The 15170-nt window shown below is 31.6% G+C and overlaps 1 long non-coding RNA gene across 1 annotated transcript; it reads left to right on the forward strand.

Annotated features, from left to right (window-relative positions):
- Positions 1-8479: 8479 nt before the first annotated feature.
- On the forward strand, positions 8480-11785 carry LOC126717561 (uncharacterized). The gene is made up of 4 exons (XR_007652649.1): positions 8480-8720; positions 10843-10905; positions 11043-11125; positions 11596-11785. It is a non-coding gene; the product is annotated as an uncharacterized LOC126717561 (long non-coding RNA).
- Positions 11786-15170: the final 3385 nt, after the last annotated feature.

The raw sequence follows: 15170 nt of genomic DNA on the forward strand, positions 1-15170 counted from the left end.
GAATTGGTCATCACACTGGTTTTTTTAACTAAGAAAACCGGAAAATTAAAATTTTCTGTAAACCTCTTGGATAGAAATGATAGAAATGATTTCTCCTGCGTTTGGATAGAAATGATTTCTGCTACGTTTGGATAGAAATGATTTCTCTTGCGTTTGCATTTTTTTTTTTTTAGCGCCTCTTGCACTGTTCATGGGACATGAACAGTGCATTTAGGCATGTGAACAGAAACCCGCGCATGAATAGTAACTTTTTTTTTTATATTGTTTTTAGTTCTCAGTTTTTAGTTTTCAGCAATATAAGCGGTATCCAAATGGACCCAATTGTAGTATTGTAATTAATGAATGAAGATTTTTGGCCATGAAGGACTGATTTAGATTCCTTAGCATATTTTTCTTTTTTTTTTTTTGAGGGAAAGAATATTTTTCACTTGGCTAGTCTGATGACACCAAAATGGTTAGATAAAAGAGGACCAATCGAGACTTTAGAGTCCGTTTGGATACAGCTTATTTTGCTGAAAAATGAAAACGCTGAAACAAAATAAGTTTTAAATGTGTGAATAGTGTCGTGGGATCCATTTTTAATGAAAATTTTGTTGAAAAAAAAAGAGGTTTGTGGATCCCGTGAATAGTGCATAGGACCTACTGAAACTCTCACCACAGCCACAAAACGCTCAAAAAAAAAAAAAAAAAGGAAACGCGGGACGCAAACGCGTCCCTTTTCATCAGTACCCAAACATGTACTTAATTTCTTCTTTAGATGTATGTCTCAATTAATTTTTAAATGAAAAAGATAGATTAGAGAATAGAGAGCCAGTCAAGTGTGTAACAAATTGTTGTAAATTCTTGCTTGTGACAAGCATGTGCATGCCCCACTTAATGCATGTTACTATATATAAGCAAGTTTTGTTAGTTAATTACTTTAACTATAAAGTTAGATTAGTTACACTGTTTTAGTTGTATTAACTATTTTATTAATCAATGGATTTTGTTAATAGAAAACACTTTAGAAAATTTTTTTTATGGAAAAAAAAAAAAAACTGATTATTAATTTAAGACAGATTATTTTATTTATGATAAAATGCCTGAAAATCATGAGGGATTGTAATTGTATTGCTTTAAATTAATAAAATTGGAGGAAGCTTAATACACTTTAGTAAATTTTGATAAAATGGTCTACTTGTTTTTTAGTTGAAGCTAGCTATAATCATAAAATAGAAATCTGTTGGTTTGTCAATATAATTTCTTGTATTATACGTAATTCAATTATTCTCTCTCTAATACAATTAGACACAAGTCTCTCACTCACTCACTCACTCACCCTGTACGTACGTAAGCAATAAACCAGTTGTGATACACAAACACCACAACCAATTTATTGCTTTACTATAATATTGTAACTAATCTCTCTCCCATGCATGCTCTGATGCTTTACTCTCTACACTACACCAAAAACCAAAAGCAAACTATTTCTTTTGCAGTGCAATACACAGAACTAAAAAAAAAATTCTCTCTCTTGGCTAATAGCTTTTTCAACCATTTTTTCTTTCTCTTCCTCTCCTTGAATCCATCAAGAACGATGGAGGATTCGGAAATAAAGGCAAACTTTTTTTCACCTTACTCATCATTACTGCCATTATCATCTTCACCTTCATCGAGTCAAATGCTAGTATCTGATATTACATCGCAAAGCTTAAAGTTAAAAAATGTTGCTTACATGAAGAAAGAGCAACTTGAGAAGATCGGTGCAGGTACTGCTAAAAGAAGTTCTTCAAGTTATTTCCTTAAAAACATGTTGAAGCATGAAGAAAACTTTGCTTGGTCATGTAATGGTCAATGTGAAACTGATATTAGAAGTTAGATATCCTTCTATTGATTAATATATGTAACATGTATTGAATTTGTTTTGCACTTTTTATTTTGCTATGATTCTTGCTAAATTATTAATCAGTTCTTGAATCTCGATGAACTTTGTTTTGTAATATTGGGCTAGTTAGCTGTTCCTTTTTTTTCACCACTTTAAAATGGGTTGAATATGTTGCAAACTGTTGAAGCCCAAATTCATATGGACTAAAACCACAAGGTTGAAACTATAAATATATATATATATATATATATATTTATATGGCTATGAAATGGAGCAATCTGTTTCAACTTTAATGGAGAGCAGAGGTCAAAAGAAAATCAGTGGTAAAGTCACAATATATCTATCACCTATATATATATATATATATATATTTATATGGCTATGAAATGGAGCAATTTGTTTCAACTTTAATGGAGAGCAGAGGTCAAAAGAAAATCAGTGGTAAAGTCACAATATATCTATCACCTATCACTACAAGAAAAAAGACTTAATACAACGAAAAAAGTCATTGCAATAATAATTAATGTCATTGTAATAGATGTTATTGCAACGACAAAAAAGTCGATGCAAGCCGTTGTAATAAACTTCAAGGCAATAGGTTTATGCAACACTAGATTTTTATTGCAATAAATTTCATATATTGCAACGATTTACTTTGAAAATCTCGTTGCAATAGGTTATTTTTTTATTAAAAAAAAAAAAAGGTTTATGCAACGCTAGATTTTCATTGCAATAAATGGATTTACTTTGAAAATCTCATTGTAATAGGTTATTTTTTAATAATTTTTTAAAATTTAAAATATAAATAAATCATTTTTTTTAAATAATATTTTTTTCATTAACCTATTTTGCAATTCAAAAACCATATCTAGGTACTATACTAACAAATTAAAGATATGCATAAAAGATGAAAAATTCGAAATACTTCATTTCAATACATATGTCAAAAAACACAAATATATACACAACTTGTTGAATTTACATTCAAACACATAGTTTCAAAAACTATGCAAAAATCAATACAACATGAAAGAAAAGTTTCTTCCCGAAGCGACCATTTCATTGACTTACCACCTATTTTGGAAAAAAAAAAGAAGAAAAGAAAATAAGTATAAAGTTGAAAAACATCATATATATACAACACAATGACATCAATATATACCATCATTGATTCTAAAAAAAAAACACATACAAAACAATACTACTTTAAGACTGTACAATTAAACAAATACACCATCTTTGTGATATACTGTTGTACATGTTTCTTTTGAAATGTCATAAAAAAAGTATGCTTCCAAATTTGGTTCTAATTTGAACAAAGAGTTTAATAAGTTTTTTTTCTCTTTTTATTTTTGAAGAGAGAAATTGGATTGGTATCATATTAAGAAGTTTCCTTCATTAGATAATACAGTAGATAGAACTTTGAATGAAGAAGTTATAGCTTTGGACGAAAGGCAACGTCAATTCGTCAATACATCAGTGGGAGAGATGGTGAGCGTGACATTGTGAGTATCGTTTTGTCTTCCACATGTATTTATTGATCATTTTGATTGAAATTATTTATCTGACATTTTGGCTATTGTAGATTTGATTCCACATATGAGCCAGGCGTAGTAGAACTGGAGGCTGTACCATATACATTAGATAATAATGTGAAGGTATTTTATTTATTTTTTAAAATTTTATATCCAATATCAAATATGTGTCCATATATAGTGCTACTGTTGACAAGTTTTTATAATTTTTAGTTTGGTCTCCCTAAGCTGCAACTCGGATTGCATGAGAGATTTCTTAGACAAGTATGTGTTTCTCCTTTCTTGCCTAAAATGTTGCATATGGGACGCTATTGTGACACATATCATGTTTGCTATTTGTTTCTTCATTCTTTAGAATGTTAGTAGTTTGGTTTAAATTATCATTTAGTGTTTTATACTAATATTCTTGGTGACAATGTTCTATTATTCTTTTTCTATTCTTATAAATTTCTATAAAAAAAAAAGTTGTGTTTGCCTAGAGATTTTATGTTCCATCATTTGTACGTCGTTGTTTAATTATTTAATCTTATAGGATTAGGTAATTTAACAAGTATATGATGTGGTACTTTAACAAGTATAGGGAGCTAGTAATTGTTAATTTAGCAAGTAGAGGATGTGGTAATTTAATAAGTATAGGGAGTTAGTAATCGTTAATTTAGCAAGTATTGGGAGCAATAGCATGTATGAGAAGTTAGCACTGTACATATAATGATGGAAATGAATGTGGTAAGTAAAGTGATGGAAATGAATGTGGTAATTTAACAAGTATAGGGATAGAAATGAATGTAGTAGTTTAACAAGTGTAGGGAGTGAGAGCATGCATTGTACACTCTACACTTTGCACCTCGTACTTTTTGAATGCATTTTTTGCACTCTAAAGTATGACCCATGTTATAGGGTGCAAAGTGTAATCAGAAGTATAGTTTATGGTGGTAAAATATAATTTATCTTTTGTCTTTAAAGGATTAAGAAGATGGACAATTAGATCTTTTCATGTGGTGCAATATTTTTCCATCCAAGTTAATTGCAAACTTGATGTCGAGGTGCAAAGTGTAACAAGGATTACAGTTTAGGGTGCAAAACGTGTATTCAAAAAGTTTAGGGTGCAAAATATAATCATAACATATTAACATGTATGTACCAAGTTAAATTAAATTAACTCACAAAATTAGAAACATATTACAAATAACATCTAAATGTGTATGTATATATTGATTTGTACATATGTCGATCGATTAATTTACCAAGAATTGTAACAAAATAACAAGAATAACAAGAAACAAACACTAGTGGATGAGGAAGGTGTTTTATGCCTTAATTCAAAATCTGACAAGAAAGACAATAGTTAATTATCATGATATAATTTGATTAAATGTCCTTATATAATAATTTACTAGGATGTATGCTATGATTTGAGAAGCTTGTTCGATTGCTAGTAAGGGTTAGGTTATGGGTTGCATGAGGAAAGTGGACTCTTGAGCTAGGCAGTAGGAGGACAAGGGGGCCATGGCCCCCTTGACTTTCCAAAAATTCCTCATCTCTTTTATTTTTGGTAAAAATATATAAATTAATGCATACATTTAAAAAATGCCCCCTAGATTTGACTAATACATCATTTTTGTTTTTTAAAATTATTCTTATACCATACATAACTCATTAATTCAAAGTGTATTTAGTGCATTTTCTGTTAAAAAAAAGTTTATAAATTATTAATGCACTATTTTCCTCTAATTACTCTTATACCATAATATCTCTGCTCATTGAACCAAATAATATTTAGAAGACATCCTAGAAATATATGTAAGTAAATCTTTTTAATGAAATCCTTCATTATTTATTTTTAATGTTTTCAGAAGATTAGAAATATGGATATAGAAGTTTGATTACTAGTTATATTACTAGTTTCCTATGCTTAGCTTTTCAATGTTGAAAAACGTCTAGATTATTTAGTAGCTGATTCTGGCGTGTAAGTCAATTGCACATAGGGGTTTGATTAATAGTGAGAATTGTTGTATAACTAATCTGAGTGAATCTCCGACATCATAGAGTTAATATATGTGTGTGTTCATCTTTATTTATTTTTATCTGCACTTTTTCTTAATGGAAGATTCTAATCTATCAACAATCCTCTTTTCAGCTTCATCATCATTGATAAGGGAGTTTTTTACTAAGGCCCATGCAAGGGAACTGATGGCGCCTACGAGTTCGTCAGTCACACAGGAGTAGACGGAAGGCCTAGGACGCCAACATAAAAAGCGATGGAGCCACACTAAAACTTGATGGGTAAAGTGTCCGACGGACAAATGGAAGGCTGATGGGGTGGATAAAAGCTGACAAGTCTAGCGTGGCCTTACTTGGTCCTCACAAAAGTTCATATAAGGAAACATCTTGCATATTGCACAAAGTGGACCCACTACATGTTCATATCTCCCTCATATGGAAAGACACTCTACAGTCTCGGAAACCCTAGTACCAGATCTTCTCCATAAGGAAAAATCCCCACTCTTAAGGGATCTTGGTTCACTACCAGCCACTATATAAGCACCAGACCTCCACTTTTCTCAGGTATGCAGAAAATCCCTAGCTTTTTTACTATAAATTTCTTAGAGATTTCTCATTCACTAACTTGACCTTCGGAGGGTCCTTGACTGGTACCACATCGGTGTTTTCTGTTTGGTCCATTTGTTCTTATTCCACAGGTACCCATTGGAGTGGTTTGGAGCTTACAACTCACTAACGATTTCAGCACATCATCAATCATTATCATTATTACCATCAAGTCTAATACTACAGCTACAAATGTCTAATATTACTTCACATGGCCTAAGATTAAAAAATGTGGCTTACATGAAGAAAGAACAAGTGGAGAAAATAATGATGAAGATTGGTGGTACTGGTAAAGGAAGTTCATCAAGCGGTTTTTCCATAGAAACCCCAACTCTATCATGTTATGGTGAATGACAAACTAGTAGTAGAAGTTTGATATCCTTTATTATATATTGATTATTATATGCCATTTGTTTTTGTTTTTATAAATCATTATTGTGCTTTCTAATTGATATTATCCACTATAGATCCATATTGTTTGGTATCATTTTCTTTGATCTCTATGTTTCAAACCTCCCTAGTCGCCCAGCTGAATGAAAAAACAAGAAATATAGGATTTGTACTTTTTACCACAAGTGTGTTGATTATTACAAATCATTTTCTCTGTTTGATTAAAGAAGAATGAATATGTTCACATTTGAAAACACACGGTTTATGCATAGTTTGATGAATGTAAACAAAGCTTTAATTGCTATGCCTACTTTTGAATTGATTGCACTTGGAATTCCATTGGTCCCTAGCCTTTTTCAATCTTTTGTTGAAGTAACATGATAGTAGTGTTGGAGTTAAAAAAAAAAAAAAAAGCTTTTAGATTGTTATTTATCTTTAATAGAGACTCTGTATGCTAATTTTATGTTCCAATAAATAATTTTTGAACATCTCATCATAATGTTGTCGATAAAATATAAAGTTCACTAGCAGGTATGAGCAATACTTGTACTCAACTTTCTTGTTTGACTTTATAACTTGTTGAGATAGAACAAGTGAGGAGAGACTTTATAATCCATGTATAAGCACTCCACTCCGTAATCAGAGAAATTCTCTCTCTCTCTCTCTCTCTCTCTCAATGGTTGCATGTTATATTGATGTATAAACAAGCCTTAGATAAAACACATTTAATCAATTGTTTCTTACTTTTCTCTACTCCGTTTCCTCCTATAATAAATGAAATAAATAATGGAGATGAAAAAAAGTTTCAAATTGACACAATTTTATAAATTTAAACTTTAGTTAACAAAATTATAATCCTAGAATATAATTTGAAACATGATATAAACTTTATGCTTTATTGTATGATTTTCCCAAAAAAATATAAACAAAACAAAGGGGAGGTGCTTACTAAAAGCTAGTGTGAGTTGTACAAGGACCAAGGAGATATTTGGAGAAGAAATTAACGGTGACGATGTGATTGTTATTTGAAGCTTTCTTTTGTAGACAACATTGGGAATTTTCTTATTGCTCTTCCAACTTCTAAGTAGGTAGGGGTTATAAAGGAATTGTTCAACTTGACCACTTGTCTGATCCAACTTGACCCAAAGGGTCTAAGACAGTTTTGATTGGTGAATCAAATGTATCTCGAGTTTATAAAGCTAAAAAAAATTGATATTGACTAGTGAGTGTTGAGTGTGAAAAAGTTTCACTTGAAAATCTGACTTGTCCAAAAATCTTAAAAAATAAAATAGCCCAATTTGCATGTATTATACACTTTTCAAACCATAAAACGTTCATTGTAAATAGGGTTGAAATTGATGTTGGCATGTCATGTTGAGTTAGTTGTATTCAACTATATGGTTTGACAAAAATATGACCTATTTAACAATTGTATCAAAATCTCTCAATCCAAATATGACAAGTTTATTGAGCGAGTTTACATAGCATGACATGACCCACTTAATGTGCTTAATAATTCAGCCGTGTTAGGTTGATACAGGTACAACTCATATCAACCTGCTTAATAAAAACAAGTTTTAGTTAGTTGACAAACATAGCCCATTTTCAGGCTGCTTTATATAAGAATTCATATAAATATATAATATTATATATACCTACATCAAGTCTCATACTCACAAGTCACAAGTTTGTTCGTAAATATATATTTGAATTCAATTTATTCAATATAAAGGTTTATTTAATATAATCAAGTCTAATTATAAATTTAAGCATCATTAGCTCACTAAGTAAATGAATATAAATAAACTTTTTATGAACTCGGCTCAAGCTGTTTATTTACAGTCCGAAGCTATAAAATGATACAGTAACAGGGATGGGCCCAGGGGGGCCGGCCCCCCCTGGCCCAAAATTTTTTTGTTAGGTAATTTTAGACTTTTTTAGGGTTGGGCCCTCTTTTCTAAAACCTTGGCCCCCCAAACAGCCCAGATAGCCTAGCCAGCCCAACTAAAAAAAATTAAAAGCCTAATTCAAACCCACGGTTACAACTTAACCTAATTCAGAATAAAAAAAAAAATAGTAATAAAGAAGAGATAGGATTCGGGAAGAGAGAGAGAGAGAGACCGAGAGAGTAGAGAAGAGAGTGATGTGAGTGAGTGGGGGACTCTGCCAACCACGCTGCCGCCATCCAAGCCACCGCCACCACCACCACCACCACCACCACCACCACCACCACCACCACCACCACCACAGCCGTCGTCCACCCTGCGAGACTCACCTCACTGCCATTGACCCACACCCACTGACCAGCCGATCAACCTAGAGAGGTAGAGACTATTTATAGAAAAAACAAAGCTATCACTTTTTTGTTGGGTTGGGAATGGACCCGGATTCTTCATCAAATTGGTGGGAAAAAAAAAAATCCATGGTAAGTGGATTAAGTGGGAAGCTAGCCCAAAAGGCCAATTTGCTGCCTTTCTATTTGTTAAAGAAAACTATGGATATACTTTGCAGTCAGTTTGGGTATGTCCAAAATTATTCTTTGGAATATGAACCTTTATTTATTTATTTTTTTTTGGGTTCAAATGCGTTAATACTAGGATACTAGGATAAGAGATGCTATTTTGGAGGCTAAGATTTGGCATTTTTCTTTGGTTAAAAATTTCTATCAAGGAAGGATTATTCTAGAGAGTTTATTATGAGAGCGGCTAAATGGGAAGTTAAGGAAAGGGGAAGCTGGATTTTGGAATCAAAGTTATGAAAGCATGATTTATAGATTTCAAGATTCTTCCCAAATTTAGGCAAGATAACACCCCCTCAGTAACATCACTCCCAACCACATGCTATAATTTTGACAAAAGATTGGGACATACCATCTAGCCCCGAAGATTTCAATGGGGCCATTTTTTTCAATGCAACCTTGACCTCCTCCACTGTATATGGTTGTAAAAGCATGGCATTCATTGACCGAATTACACATGATTGAACCCCTTCCATTACCTGCTCTAAGGCTTGCGGATTGGATGTAGTAGTGGAAAGTTGAGAGAAGTAATTGACCAAAATTGGGGGCAATCTTGGCATCATTTGACTTCCACTCACCCCTCTCATTCTTGAAACCCCTAATAGCATTCTTTCTTTTTCTCTGAGTAGCTCTACCATGGAAGAATCTGATGTTCAATCCCCATGTTGTAGCCATTGAGAACAGGATCTTTGCCTCTGCATTCTCTCTTCTTTGTCAAGAAGAGAATTCACCTACTTATGTAATAGCACTAGGACTGGTTAATGACTGTGACCTTGTATGTATGCCAACTGTGTCTGTTTAAGCAATTCTTTTTTTGTCTGAGCTCTCTTTTGACACTACTAAAAACGGTTTTATTCCACACCCAAAGTTGTTTTTTTGCCAGTTTTCAATTTGTCATATACTCTAAACATTGGAGTACCAGTAGTGTTCAAACCCCAAGCTGACTGAACAGTTTCTTCACAATCATCGTTAGTGAGCCACATCTCTTCAAATCAGAAGGGCTTGTGTTCCTATAGGGCAGCAGTGCCTGCTAGTTCGAGTTCAGCAGCCAACTAAGGTTCTGTTCAGGAGGTTAACTAAGTCTCCAAGCCATTTCCAGGTCAACTGCAAGCAATTGGAGGGAGCATGGGAGGCTAAAAGTCTCTGCTGTAACAGATAGAGTCAAATTAGTTAGACTTGTAACCAAGTACTAGGTGCAGGCAGTTATTGTACAGCAACCTATGAGATTAAATTGTATTCAGGTAGTTAGGGTGTGTGTTAGTTAGTATAGCCTACGCCAATAGGAATTAAGGTCAGCTTGAGCCATTTAAGTGGCTGCATGAACTTGAGCCATTTAAGTGGCTGCATTCTCATGCAGCCTTCTATAAATAGAATATTGGCCTCATTTTTGTAATCAGTTTTGAAAAGTGAATAAAATACCTGGCCTTTTGAGTGCTATTTTGAGAACTAAGAGTTCTTTGCAGGGTACTATTAATCCACCTGTAAGTTTCTCTAAACAACTCTCTCTTCCATTTCACCATCTACGCCTAAACAACAACCCATCGCATACCCTACACCACTAACTTACCGAGGTCAGGCAATAGCTTGTAATCTATTACATTGAAGTGAAATAAAATAGAATAAAATACTAAAGTCTCAACATTCATCTATATTTATCATGATGAATTAGGTCTGGCACAATCATTTATCATTTACATAGCATTTTGGTTTTTGCACCATGCTGGTATAAAAGGTCCAGAATTATTAAACATGTGGCATGGTAATACTGAGGGGAATGTGAAAAATCTTTTCTCGAAAGCAATAAGTGAATACAAGAAGTATGGTAAAGACTATAATTTAAGGGAGATTTACTTTACATTTTGTTAGAACATGTATTAACTATTCTTTATTTTCCTCCCTTTTTAAGGTGATAATTTTTTTGTGTGTAGAGAATAGGTAGCTCTACCGATTCAGACTAAATGGATCGAGTTGTGAATCAGTTGTTAACAATGGTTAGTGAATAATCCTCATTTAATTTATAAACATGACATGTGAAATTCATTAGAATAGTTGAAATTTTTTGAGATTTTTCTATTTTTCTTTTCTATTCCTCTTGTCCAATATCGAACTAATAAGTTGTTTATTTTAGATTGATGGTTTTCACAATATGAACAACATCTTCATTGTTGGAACAACCAACAAATTGGACCTTATACATCCTGCTCTTCTGAGGTAATATTCTCTCCCTCCCTTTCTCTCTCTTTGATGCACCCACACATATACTCATCCTTATAGTGTTCAATTCATAAACTGGGTCGATTAGACCTTCCTGAGATAGGCGCTCTTGATGAAGCAGGATGTGTTCGGATTTTAAAAGTTCACACTAAAAAATTATTAGATAACTCTTTACTTGAGTTGGATGTGAGCCTCAAAGACATAGGTAAAAATTATTTTATTTTTTTGCTTTAATAATATTGATAAATGGAACCATAATCTCATGTCACTGGTTTGTATTGCATGTATTTTTGTTAATAATATAAACTTTTGTGGGTTTGGTATTCGAATCCAATTTGCCTTTTGAAACTAATTGTTCATCTATGTTTTCTTTTATTTATTGGGATTCAAGATGCTAGCTAAAATTTCTGATTTGTTCTTGTGATGTTTCTCTCTTTGTTGGTTGTGTGCTATTTGTACAAGAACAGCTACTTTGACTCCAAGTTGGACTGGAGCAGATCTTATAAGTCTCACAAGATTGGCGCTTGTCAGATGCTTTAACTCGGGTCATGGGAGGCACACTGGGGATATTTTGCAAGCATGAAGGATATAAGAAAAAAATGTGATCCAATGTTGGATTAATCAAAACTCATATCCAATAAAAAGATATTAAATGAAGTTTTAGCCTTGTCACTATTCTATAACATAATATGTGTTAAAAGTATATTTATTAAACTTGGAATTTATTTATTATTATTATTATTTTTTATGCATAACAAACTTTTACAGAAAACTAAACCTCTAGCCACCTCCAAGATGGCACAGGCAAAACTTGGGAGAAATTACACAATTCAAAACAGGCAAATACATCATGCTTGAGACCTTAGATCATTTAGATAGATTATGTGCAGCTTTGGTGACTTCTCAATGGACCCAACAAAAGTATACCTCACCTAAGGAGCTATAGACATTCTTAATAGTCTCAAAAAAATAATGTATTATTTTTTTTTTGTTATAATACTATATATAATAAATTCTCTATCATATATATTTATTGGACTTCTGAATATTACTCAGTTCATCACTGTTTTAATTCTTAATTTACACTTTTTTTTTTCTTTTAAAAAAAATTACATCTTTCGAATACAAATTCTCTATCTTATTTTTTATGTTTCATTTTATATTTTACTAATCACTAACTTGTTATCTACTTTATTTGCGTCTTTATTTATCTTTTTGTTTTCTAGTCTTATTTTTCTTTTATAACTTTTGACCCTTATACAACATGGATATCATAGAAAATATATATATTTTTTCAATGAAACTTAACACATAACAGAATTCAAGTACAACTTGTATTGGCTTTTTTAATCATGAAAATAATTAAACTATAACAATTTGAAAACATATAGTAACTATTTTTGTGTGTCAAACTTTAGAGTACTGCTTGAAAACAACATGTTTCTCAAAAAAGGAAGAAAGAAATTAATATCAACTTATGGAGTTTCTTTTTGAGGGAGTTTCAACTAGAGGTATCAATGTTCGACCCAACCCGCGAACACGATACGAACTCGACACGGTTTTTTGCGGGTTAGGGTTGTGCCTAAATGGATTTGGGTCATAAACGAGTCAACCTGAAAACGACACGATAAAAAATGTGTCATAAGCGGGTTAACCCGCATAATCCGCAATAGATACGTTTGATACGCCAATTTATATGTGTCAATCCGAAATGACCTACTTAACGCAACCTGTTCAACTCGTATAACAAATAAATATTCATTTTATTTTAGATTTGTCAAATACCTTTTGTATTCAACATATATTTTAAATTTAAAAAGAAAAATGAGTAATTACAAAAACTTACAAGGGATATAATTGGAAATTGAAATTTTACAAACCCTTGATCTCCAAACCCTACAAACTCTAAATCTCTAAACTTTCTTATAAATATCTTCTTCTTCTTCTTCTTCTTCTTCTTCTTCTTCTTTTTTTTTTTTTTTTTTTTTTTTTTTTTTTTTTTTTAATATAATTTCAGCCATACTACTCACTCTACTATCTTATAATCTCACGCCCAATTCTCAAACTCAAAGTCTCAAACTGGTCATTGCTCTCTCTTTCTCTATGAATGATAATCGTAGTCATAGTTAGGATTAGTCTACTATTTGCTCTAATTCTTTCAATATTGATACTTAGCATTCGGCGAGTTCCAAGGATATTATATTTTTGTTGAATTATGTTATTTTTGTTAAACTATGTTATTTTGTATTTGGGTTGAAGTGTATGCACTTCTTTTAGAGCGTAAAGAACTTATTTCTAGATGTATGTTATATTTTTGTTGAACTATATTATTTTGAATGTGGGTTGAAGACTTGAAATGTATGCACTGTTTTTAGGATGTAAAAAAAAAAAAAAAAATCTAAATGGATGTTATATTAAATATTATGCAGGTTGAAATGGGTTGAGTCAGGTCTACCCACTTTATTAACAGGTCGGGTTAGGGTTGAAGGATTATGACACGATTATTAAATGGGTCGGATTAGGGTTGAGCCAAAAAGTCAAATACCCCTACCTCGACACAACACGAGCCTGACACACTAACCCGAATTGACACCTTTAGTTTCAATCTATGATGTCTGCTTCTGATGAAAACTCTTTATTACCAAACCGAGACACCAATCTGTTTTTGGTGTAGGCGGAAATTGAACCCCAGATCTCTTATTCAATCATAAAAAACTTTACCAATTGAGCTAACTCAAACTCATATTTATAGAGTTTCTTTATATAATTATTTCCAATTTTTATTAGTTATACACATTTTTATGAAAAGTAATAGGTCACTATATAAAGAATTTGAACCCATGGCACTTTCAAAAAGTAACAGTATTTTTTTGTACCTTTTCTTGAATAAAAAAATTTGCGTCTTTATTTATCTTTTTGTTTTCTAGTCTTATTTTTCTTTTATAACTTTTGACCCTTATACAACATATACAACATGGATATCAACACGGATATCATAGAAAATATATATATTTTCAATGAAACTTTAACATATAACAGAATTCAAGTTCAACTTGTATTGGCTTTTTTTAATCATGAAAATAATTAAACTATAACAATTTAAAACCATATAGTAACTATTTGTGTGTCAAACTTTAGAGTACTACTTGAAAACAACATGTTTCTCAAAAAAGAAAGAAAGAAATTAATATCAATTTATGGAGTTTTTTTTTTGAGGGAATTACAACCTATGACGTCTACTCCTGATAAAAGTTTTTTATTACCAGACTAAGACATCAATCGATTTTTGGTGTAGGTGAAAATCAAATCTCAGATCTTTTATTCAACCATAAAAATATTTACCAGTTGAGCTAACTGGAACTCATATTTATAATTTCTTTATATAATTGTTTCCAATTTTTATTAGTTATACATATTTTTATGAAAAGTAACAGGTCACTATATAAAGAATTTGAACCCATAACACTTTCAAAAAGTAACAGTATTTTTTTGTACTTTTTCTTGAATAAAAAAATTTGCGTCTTTATTTATCTTTTTGTTTTCTAGTCTTATTTTTCTTTTATAACTTTTGACCCTTATACAACATGGATATCCTATATATTTTTTCAATGAAACTTAACACAAAACAGATTTCTAACCAAAAAAAAAAAAACTTCAGGATAATGTATGAAACAAAAAGCAAAAGATAAAAATTGAAAAGCATACAATCTGGGGGTTGGATTTTTGGTGGGGTAGGAGGACGATTGTCCCCCTCAATCTCTGGCTCCGCTATTTGACTCTCATTTAACAAAAAGAAAAAGAAAAAGATAATACTGATAAAGATCTTATAAATATTTACTAAAGTTTAAATATCTTGTTATTAAATAAAAGATATGAAGTTAAAATTCCACCTATATTAAAAACTAATGGGTGCTTTAGCTTAATAATAATAAACAATCACTTTAGTTCGAGCGCTATAAATTGAAATACAATGATATCTATAAAACTTAAAATATGTACTAAAAGTTTTACTACACTTAGCTTACAATTTTTTTTTTTTAAA

This window comes from Quercus robur, chromosome 3 (assembly GCF_932294415.1).
Source record: "Quercus robur chromosome 3, dhQueRobu3.1, whole genome shotgun sequence".
Lineage (NCBI taxonomy): Eukaryota > Viridiplantae > Streptophyta > Magnoliopsida > Fagales > Fagaceae > Quercus > Quercus robur.